Source organism: Nycticebus coucang, chromosome 18 (assembly GCF_027406575.1).
Source record: "Nycticebus coucang isolate mNycCou1 chromosome 18, mNycCou1.pri, whole genome shotgun sequence".
NCBI lineage: Eukaryota > Metazoa > Chordata > Mammalia > Primates > Lorisidae > Nycticebus > Nycticebus coucang.
The window spans coordinates 17,930,841-17,941,410 of NC_069797.1; the positions used below are offsets into that span (position 1 = coordinate 17,930,841).

The 10,570-nt window shown below is 40.7% G+C and overlaps 1 pseudogene; it reads right to left on the minus strand.

Annotated features, from left to right (window-relative positions):
* Positions 1–9,589: 9,589 nt before the first annotated feature.
* Positions 9,590–10,305, minus strand: LOC128571021 (proteasome subunit alpha type-1-like; annotated as a pseudogene).
* Between the last annotated feature and the right edge of the window lie 265 nt (positions 10,306–10,570).

The following is a 10,570-nucleotide window of genomic DNA, read 5'->3' on the forward strand; positions in this document are numbered from 1 at the left end:
CTTTTCATTTCATACATCTTTTATGTATTTTTTCTTTTTGCTCTTAATTTCATCTAGTTTAGATCCGATTTCTGTTATTCTTCTTTTGCTAGTTATGAGTTTGATATTTTTCTTATTTTCTTCTAATTCCTTGAGGTTGTACATTAAGCTGTTAATTTGTGATCTTTCTATCTTTTTGATGTAGGCATTTAATACAGCTTTTGCTGTATCCAAGAGGTTTTGATATGTTATGGTAGTATTTTTATTTGTTCCCCCCCAAAATTTTAATTTGTGTCTTTATTTTGTCCTTGATCCAAAGATGATTCAGGAGAAATTGTTTAATTTCCACGTGTTTGTATAATTTTTAGAGTTCCCCTTAGAATTCATTTCTAGTTTTATTTCATTGTGGTCTGAGAAGATACGTGATATGATTTTGATTTATTGAGACTTGTTATGTGACCCTTGGGAAATTTTCTATGGGCTAATAAGAAGAACATGCATTCTATAGTTGTTGGGTAAAACATTCTGTAAATGTCTGGTAGTTCCACCTGATCTAGAGTCCAATGTAAGTCTAGTGGCTTTTGTGGTGTTGTTGATTTTCTGTCTTGATGATCTGTCTAGTTCTGTCAGTGGAGTGCTAAAGTCCCCTGCATTATTGTATTGTTGTCTATCTCTTTTCTTAGGTCTAGTACTATTTGTTTTATGAATCTCGGTGCTCTAGTATTGGGTGCATATATGTAGGATTGTTATACCAGCTGTCCCCAAATCACAAACATTCAACTTATGTACAACTTGCACTTATGAATAGAGACTATTACAGTAAGTCACCAAGTTATAAACATCTCACTGACTTATGAGTGGAGGCTGTTACAGGTAATAAATAAATGTACCCATTCCAATGTACATACAAATTTAACCTAAGAACAAATCTACACAGCCTATCTTACTCATAACCTAGGTACTACCTGTATCTTCTTGTTAAATTGGTCCTTTTATCATTATATGTATAATGACCTTCATTGTAATTTTTACTGCTACTGTTGTACAGTCCACTTTATATGATCTCCTGCTTGCTTTTGGTTCATTGTGTGGGATATATTTTACTTTCAGTCTATAAGTGTCTTTACTAGTTTGAGGAGTTTCTTGGAACCCACATACGGTTGGATTCTGTTTATCCATTCTGCCAATCTACATCTTTAGTTGTGACATTTAGTCCATTCACATATAAATTAATATTCAATGTGAGGTTTTGTTCCCTAGTGACTTTGTACTCTTAATTGTGTCATTGTTTAATAATATCTATGAGTTTTAGGCTTTCATGTTTTTTTTTATTATTAAATCATAGCTGTGCACATTAATGCAATCATGGAGTACCATGCACTGGTTTTATATACAATTTGAAATATTTTCATCACTTAGGTTAACATAGCCTTCCTGGCATTTTCTTAGTTATTGTTAAGACATTTATATTCTACATTTAGTAAGTTTCACATGTATCCTTGTAAGATGCACTGTAGATGTAGTCCCACCAATTACCCTCCCGGCTTTCATATATTTTTATCATGGCAAGTATTGTCTTTCTTTTCTATGTTTAGAATGCCCTTAAACAATTCTTTTAGGGTCTGTCTATTGGCAATAAATTCTCTTAGAGTTTTCTTTTCTGTAAAGATTTTATTTCACCTTCATTTGTGAAGTTTAGTTTAGCAGAATACAAAATTTATTGTTGACAGTTTTTTTATTTTAAGAAGATTGAAAATAGGACCACAATCTTTCCTGGCTTGTAAAGTTTCTACTGAGAAGTCTGTTGTTAATCTGATGGGATTTTCTTTATTGGTCATTATATATTTTTCTCTTATTGACTTTCAGATTTTTTTTTCCTTCATGTTGACTTTAGATAGTCTGATGACTATACATCTTGTTGAAGTCATATAGGGACTACAAGGTAATACACTATAAAATGGTTCTCTGAGCCTTTTGCATGTGTACCTATGTGTCTAGATCTCTAGCTAGAGTAGGAAGGTTTATTTCTATTGCTTCCTCAGATAGATTTTCCAAACACTTTATTTCATTTTTTCTTCTTTCTCAGGAATACCTATGACTCATAAGTTTGGTCATTTTTACATAAGCCCATACTTCTTGAAGGCTTTGTTTATTTTTAAAAAGTAAAAATTGGGTTAATTTGAGTGACCTATCTTTAAGCTCCAAAATTCTATCTTTTGATTGGCCTAGTTTATTGTTAATGCTTTCAACTATAATTTATAATTCCTTCAATGAATCTCTTATTCCCAGGAGTTCTGTTTTTTAGTAAATTTTTCCTTCATATACTGTATTATTTTTCTGATTTCTTTGTGTTTGTTTTCACTTTCTCTTCTATCTCATTGTAGTATTTCTTTAAAATCAATATTTTGAATCATTCATCTGGTATTTCAGAATTTTTCTTTTGATTGGGATCTACTGCTAGAGGGCTACTATGATTCTTTGGGTGTGCTTTAATAGTCTGTTTGTTAACACTGCTAGAGTTTTTCCATTGCTTCCTTCTCATATGGACAAACTATTCGTTCTTATTTTTGAATTTACTTTTATTTTGATGGGGCTTTTTTATTATTGTGTCATTGTTTAATAGTACCTATCATTCCCACCCCCCGCCCCCACCATTGCACCTCAAGGCTGTAGCTGTATTGTATGTCGTGTTTGTTTAGCTTCAATTCGGGGTATGTTCAGGAAACCAAGGTTCTGTACGTGTCCTTGGTTGTAGACAGCATTTGTGCAGTGGCTTTCTCAGATGCTGATTTTGTTTATGATCCATTGCTAGAGAGTTAGTGTGATCCCCTGGAGGTGTTGTAACACTCTGGGGTGGGGGTGGTTTGTTTGTTTATTTTTGTTTTTGAACAGTTCCATAATTATTTCTCTGGTTCCTTCTATGTGGATGAACTATTAACGTTTCTTATTTTTTGCCTTGGACAAGACTTCCTTGCTTTATGAAAGTGACTGAAGTATATGTTGTGTGGGATCATTTTGCTTTGTTTCTGGGCACCTTCAGTGGCAAAGACTCTGTATGAATGTCTTGGGTATAGATAGCCTTTGTGTGGTGGCTTTTTTAAATGCTGGTTTTGGTAGTGATGTAGTGGATGCAAGAGCAGGTTCACTGCCTCCTGTAGGGCAAGATGACTGAGGCGGGGAAGTTTATTTAATTCCCAGCACTGTGTACTCCAGCTGCACATTTTGTACTTTAACCTCCAGGCCAGTAAGGGGGTTCCTGTGGGTAAGAGCTGGCTACAGCTGAAGGAGATCTTGGTTTACCAAAGCAGTAGGCTTGTCTTTGGTTTGTACAGTGGCCTGAACTCCCTGCTCAGCCCCTGAGTGGGGAACAAAGCTGGGGAGAGCTGAACCATGAGACCCAATGGTGGGCACAAGCACCACACCCAGCTGGGATGGCTGGTGGATCTCCTAGTGCTGAGGTGTTTGAAGGAGATGGTGAGGCGCTCCAGGGCCTGGGAAGGCAGGAGTGTGATCCATCCCGTGTCATGCCCTCCTGACACTTGGGACCTTCAGATCAAACAAGTGCCACTGTGTATCTCCAGGCCGTAATTTAGCTGTGTGAAAGATGCCTGCCCCATGGCTCACTGTAGAAATGACTTTAGCATGGAAACTCCTTCCTCAGCCCCAAATACATAGACTTTAGGTTCTCCTGCTCTCCACTGCAGGAATGCTAATGCTCGGAGTGGAAGAGCCAGGGGCCCCACTTTTCATGCAAGCCCAAACCCTGTGGGCATACTGCCAGCTGGGATGCAGCTGACATTAATAGCCCTAGAAAGGCCATCTGCTGACTTGTTTACTTCGACGTCTTGCAATAGTAGCATGGCTGTGCCCTCAGCTGTGAGGTGGGAAGGAGAAGTCTCCCTCTCTGTCTCTGTGCCCCAGCACTGAATCCACCTGGTTGGTAGGTTTCAACCACATTCCTACCTTGCAGAACCAACCGCAGCACCGTCTGCTGGAAGTGGCATTGTTACTTTCACCCACAGCTGGGACCTCACAGTGTGTACTGGAAAGTATTCACTCTGATTTCCTTTGTCCAAGCATGCCCTGTTGGTGCATGGCACCCTTCTCCCCTGCCCCTTCCATTAGGAGTTGCACTGGCTGAGGGCTAGACCACTGAGAACCCTGCAGCTCCCTTGGGTTCAGCCATCCCTATGTGGCTGCTGCAATCAGAGCAGGTGCTGGAGAATGTCTGTGGGTTTTCAGTGATGTGGGGTCACAGAGATTGAGGTCCCTTGTGCAGGACATAGTTCCCTCTTAGTGTACCCCAAAAAACTCACCATGGTAGTTTGAGTCTGGAAGGAGGGCAAACAACTCTACATGAGCTAGCAGTCTGGTACAAATACCCTCCAAGAAGTCTCCCAAATCACCACCCACACCAGTGTTTGGGTTTACAAGGGCAGAAGAACTTTCCCATAGTTTGGATACTGTAGCCTGCCACAGGGGCAAGGGGAGCCAAAACCCTCCTACCTACCCTTTTAGCAAAACACCAAGTCCTTCACATTCTTCATCAATATCTGCCAGCCTCCTGTTTCCTTCTCTTTCTGTGCCCTTGCTACTTTTTCATGTATACTCCACTAGACTCCAGAATTCTTCCTTTATACTTGATTCAAGTTATGAATATTTACCTCTAACTTTGGTTCTTCTTCCTCAAAAGTGGCATTCAATGTCTCTTGTCAGCCATCTTGAAAAAATATTGAAGGAAGATGTTTTTATACATGGCACACCAGGTAGATCCACCATGAGTATCAGATCAATCAGGAGACAGGGAACAGTGAAAAAGTAGGGGCAATGGGTATTGTGGCAGGTGCTTATAGTCCCAGCTACTTGGGAGGCTGAGGCAAGAGAATCACTTAAGCCCAAGAGTTTGAGGTTGCTGTGAGCTATGATGATGCCACTGCACTCTACTGAGGGTGATGTAGTGAGACTCTGTGTCAGAAAGAAGAAGAAGGAGGAGGAGGAGGAGGAGGAGGTAGTTGAGGGGTACAGAGCTCTGGATCCGTTGGTTCACATATGAAAGTTACACTTGCAGGTGAGTTTTTCACTATTCTAGGACCTGCAGAGCCCTGGGTGGGGGGCAGTCCCTCTGGGATCAGCAAGCCCCCAGATATCAAAGCAGCAGAATAAAAACACATGCTTACTGAAGGCTGTCAGACACATATTTTTTTATTTACTAACTATTGAACAACCTTACATCCTAGTCCTATAGCCTACCACTCTAAGCTACCAACAGGATCAAAAATAACAAAAAGGCAAAGGTCCAAAGAGTAAAGACAGTTTCAAGCTATCACAGAACATCAGTGGTACCTGGAAAGAGGCCACACAAGGGCAGCCCAGGCAGTGTGTGGAGAGAGAAGAAGGCTGGCAGTGTGTGGAGAGAGAGGAAGGCTGGCAGTGTGTGGAGAGAGAGGAAGGCTGGCAGTGTGTGGAGAGAGAGGAAGGCTGGCAGTGCTGGCTGCAGGGTGTGGACCAAAGGGCTGTAAAACAGTAGCCTTCTCCCCACTGTCTGAACTGTTGAATCATGAAGTGGAGTGAGTACTTCTCCAGAGGATGGGGCCCCACCATACTAGTCCCTGAAACACTGGTCTCAGCACCCTTAGCTCTTGAGTCAATGCCTTCAAGACAAAGACTCCTTGATGTAATTAATTGAGTTAGACAGGCTCATGGGTTGCTTTCCAGCCCTGCAACTCATGACCTGAATGTCTTTGGTGTTTAGTAACCTCTATGCACCTGCCTCTTCAGCTGCAAAATGGGAACAATCATATCTCTGTTGCAAGGCTGTGAGGAGAATTGAGTAAGATGAAGCATGTCAGATGCCTGGGAAGAGCCTAACACACAAGGGTTTCTATCCCCTAACTTTGATGTGATAGTGAGAATGTCTCTGAGCTAGCCTTTTCCCTCCAGGATGTCCTCCAGATGCACCAAGCTGCAGAAAGCAGTGACTGGCTCTTTAAACAAACCTCAAAGTCCTTGGGACTACAACAACTTTTATATCCAAATCAAGGTTTGGAAGAATCACTTTATAAAGCATTTTATCCACTGAGCCCCCACAACGAGATGCATAATTACTTGGAAATAGAAATTCAAAATATCTGTTGGCATTCCAGTGCTACAGAGGGGACAATAAGCTTTTTGAAAACCATCTTGGGCCATGGAGACTCAATGGAGAATAGACTGGTGCATGCCAATCTTTTCCTTGCCTTGAGAAGGATTCTTCACCTTGGCTACAGAAAAATGCCAATGGGAAAGAAGTCAAAGAAGCACGAATTTTTTGAAGCTCTTTTACCAAAGCCAACATTGGCTAGCTATGGGAAAAAAATATTTCTGTTCTGGTTGCTTAAATAGACTTTATATTTTTATTTATTTATTTTTATTAAATCATATCTGTGTACATTAATGCGATCATGGGGCACCATACAATGGTTTTATAGATCGTTTGACACATTTTCATCACACTGATTAACATAGCCTTCCTGGCATTTTCTTAGTTATTGTGTTAAGACATTTACATTCTACATTTACCAAGTTTCACATATACCCTTATAAGACGCACCGCAGGTGTAATCCCACTAATCACCCTCCCTCCACCCACCTCCTCCCTCTCTCCCCTCCCTTTCCCCCTTCCCCCTATTCTTAGGTTATAACTGGGTTATAGCTTTCATGTCATAAATTAGTTTCATAGTAGGGCTGAGTACATTGGATACTTTTTCTTCCATTCTTGAGATACTTTACTAAGAAGAATATGTTCCAGCTCCATCCATGTAAACATGAAAGAGGTAAAGTCTCCATCTTTCTTTAAGACTGCATAATATTCCATGGTGTACATATACCACAATTTATTAATCCATTCATGAATCAATGGGCACTTGGGCGTTTTAGAGCAGTTTTAGATTCAAGCATTGACCAGAGAGCGTTTTCAGGTACCCCTGCCCACACACAGAGTCCCTTCATCATCAGCCTCTATGTCACAGTGCTACGATTGTTGCAATGAACTTATATAGACATATTATTATCACCCAAAGTCTATAGTTGATGTGAGGGCTCACTATTGGTGTTGTACATTCTATGAGTTTTGACAAATGTATAACAATGTTTATCTAACATTATAGCATTAAAGAAAATCAAACCACTTTACCCCAAAATATATTTTTTTGACGTATCTTGAGATGGCTATCAGACCACCTGCAAACAGAAAGAGCCCTGCAAAAAATGTTTTTTTCTTTGGTGGGGGAGAAATTTGCATTTGTAGAAAATCTGCCTTCCATGCCACTAGGCCTTCTGTTGTCCTGATCTAAGAAAGATTAACAGTCAGTCTGACACTTTTAATGTCTGTTCTCTCTAAGGGCTACTATCTGTGAGGTTTTACCCGCACAACAAGACCACCTTTGCTGGCCAAGCCTCCTCTTCTCTCTCTTGCCATAACCTGTCTTGCCACTGTAAGCCCATTTACCTCCATAACCTGTTTTGGCCATGGTCCTGGCCCACATTCTTTATGTAACCTCAAGATGGTAGACAAGCTTCTGCACTCTGCTGGGGAATGGGTGATCACTCTGCCATGCTTCCTTTGTACAAGTTAGTAGATTTCCTATGCCTTTTCTCCAATTAATCTGCTTTTTGTGAGTTGCTTTTTCAGCAAAATTTCAGAGGGTAAATGGGAGGTTTTTCCTTGGCCCTGAAGTTTCATACAGAATTGTTTCTTTGTCCTAAAAATCCTCTGTGTTCTGCTTGTTGATCCCTCTCTCCCCTTAACCCACAGCAAACACTGGTATGTGTACTGTATCCATGGTCTTGCCTTTTCATGAATGTCCTATAGTTGGAATAGTATGTAGCCTTTCTGGTTGGTTTCTTTTAGTTAGTAATAGGTATCTGGGTTAGGTACATTTTACCAAATAATGAGCACATCTTTTTCATGGTTTGGTAGCTCATTTCTTTTTAATGCTGAATAACATTCCATTGTCTGGAGGTACTACACTTGATTTATATCCATCCCCCTATTGGAGGGCATTTTGGTTGCCTCCAAGTTTTGTCAATCGTGAATCTGCTGTGAACATCTGTGGGTTGTTGATTTTTGGTAGGATGCAGTGGCACAGATAGAGTTTGGACGAGGAATCAGATCTTGGAGCTGCAGTAGCTGGTTGTGGGGACTTGGGCAAGTCTTCAACCCTACTGGGCATTGGTTTCCTCAATCTGTGTTTCCGAATGCCTTTGCTCCCCACCGCCTACTGTGGCTGCATTCTAGAATGATGATGCTTCCCAAAAGAGACAAGTGGGACCTGGGGCAGAGTGAAAATTGGCAGGTAGATCAGGAAATCGAGGGTCTCAGGAAGCAGGAGGAGTAGGGGATGGGCCAGGAGAGGATATTTCCACAAACAGCACCATGCCCCCCACCTTGCCAACTGGAGAGGGAGCAGACAGTGAGAGAGGAAGAACTAGAGCAAGTGGAGAGCAGGGTGGGGAAGAATCTCAGAGCAGCAGAGTCACTGATCCCTCTCTCTGGTGGGGAAAAGCAGATATCCAAACGAAGATGGGATTGGAGACCAGCCTGAGCAGACACTAGAATGTGAAGCTTGCAAAGATGATGTACATCTGTGTTTGTTAGCACAGAAAAGTATTCATGACAACATGAGAGGAAAGGGGAAGTTTTTTTTTTTTTTTTTTAGCAATGACAAGTTTTATTGTGCCGTTGAGCAAAGAGTGAGTAGAAGCAGGATGAGCCCCAGTAGTGACAAGCCCTCCTCTGACATTTTAAGAATTCGAGAAAGTTGTGTTTGAGGAATTTCAAGTAAGTAAAAAAAGGATGAGAGGAGAAATGAGGGGAAGCAGAATGGACCCCAATAATAACATGCTTTGGGTACCATCGTGAGGAATTTAAATTTTACTCTACAGGGACTGGTTGGTGTTAAATATTCAAAGAGGGAATTAATTGGTCTTAACGGAAAGGGGAAGTTTTAAGACAGAAACCATATTATGATTGTATAAATATATGTAAGATTAAAATCACACAGGTATTTTTCCTACATCACATTTTCATTATGGGAATTATATTTAAAACAATATCCACCAAGGACTTCTTTCTCTTCCTGTTTCTCTCTCACTCTTTCTTTCCTTCCAATATTCCTTTCTTCCTCCCTCTTTCTTCCTTTCTTGACTTTTTCCCTCCCCTTCTTTTCTTCCATAAGTATATACTAGATCCCTACTATGTCCCACATACTGGGCTTGCCTATGAAGTGAGCAGAATGGATAAATTCCTTACCCTGTTGGGTAGCCTGTTAGGACTGCCTTTCCTTAGAATATTTTTTTTCCCCAGGGAGTGAAAAATTTTTATTTCACAATTGTCTTTAAAATCACAAGGACACAAAAAGCATTAGTACAGATAGTTATACTTTCTGTAAAATGATTATCCCTCTCAAAGAAAAATGCACCCAAGTAAGTACATGGTTTCATTAAATTACTTTGAAAAATAAAAAACTCACATGTGAAATGTTTTTTAAAACATAGCATTCAACTACTCTGAATCATCTGGTTCAGAGAATAGATTTTTGCCACCTGAATGTGTTCCCAAATTCTTATGTAATCAATGTTCTATTGGTTCAGCAGCCTTCTCTGCAGACTGAGCAGGCTGTGATCTTTCTTCAGGACCTTCCAGGAATGAAGACACATCATCATCATCAGAGATTGTGGAAATTCAGATTGCAGAATTCCAGGGGAAATGTTCTTTGTAGTCAGGTCCTGCTCTGTAGGAAGTGTCTCCCTTAAATCCCACAGACCATGTTTTAACCAGTTCATTTGAACTGCACTCTTTAAATTCAAACATGGCTCTCTCCAAGACAGTACAAGCTAATTGAGAATGGACTGTAATGGACATAGCTCTGCAGTCAAAAGAGCAGAGGTTCAGGTCCAGGTTCACAAAATGTGAAGGCCTCTCTCATCACAACCATCAATAAGCAGTCAGATTCCATATGGTCTATGGCCCTATCACTGCATTGGTCTCTTGATTTTGCTTCCAATTAGAGATACAAGACAAGACACAGGAAGTGGGCTGTTCAATACAAATGTGGAATCCAAACACTCCTGGTGCGTAAAATTACATAACAGTCTCCTAGCATCAGTAGTAAGCCTTGCAGTTGAGATACCAATATGGTTGTCAACAAGGAGAATTATTTTCAGATGAGCTGTGAGCTCTGACTGTGCCTTCTTCATTGCCACCAACACTGAATGGGTTTTCAATTTCAGGAATTCCATTGCATATTTAATCTGATTAATCCTGAGGACACCCAATAGTAACCCCATCGTCCTACTGGTTGAGAGACACCACTCCTGCAAAGCTACAGACCAAGGAGCCCTCTTCTTGATACCATGTACCACCTGACATTGTACATGCTCCACTCTTTGACTATATTTGTTTTCTGCATTTCTCTTCTAGAAAGTGAGCTTCATGAGAACAACTCCTAGGAGATAGAATGAGCCCATGTGAGTCCTCACTAACCAAGCTGCTCCTTAGAGGGTAGGAGGGATGTACTCAGTCTGAAATTACAGACCACTCACTCTTTCTCAG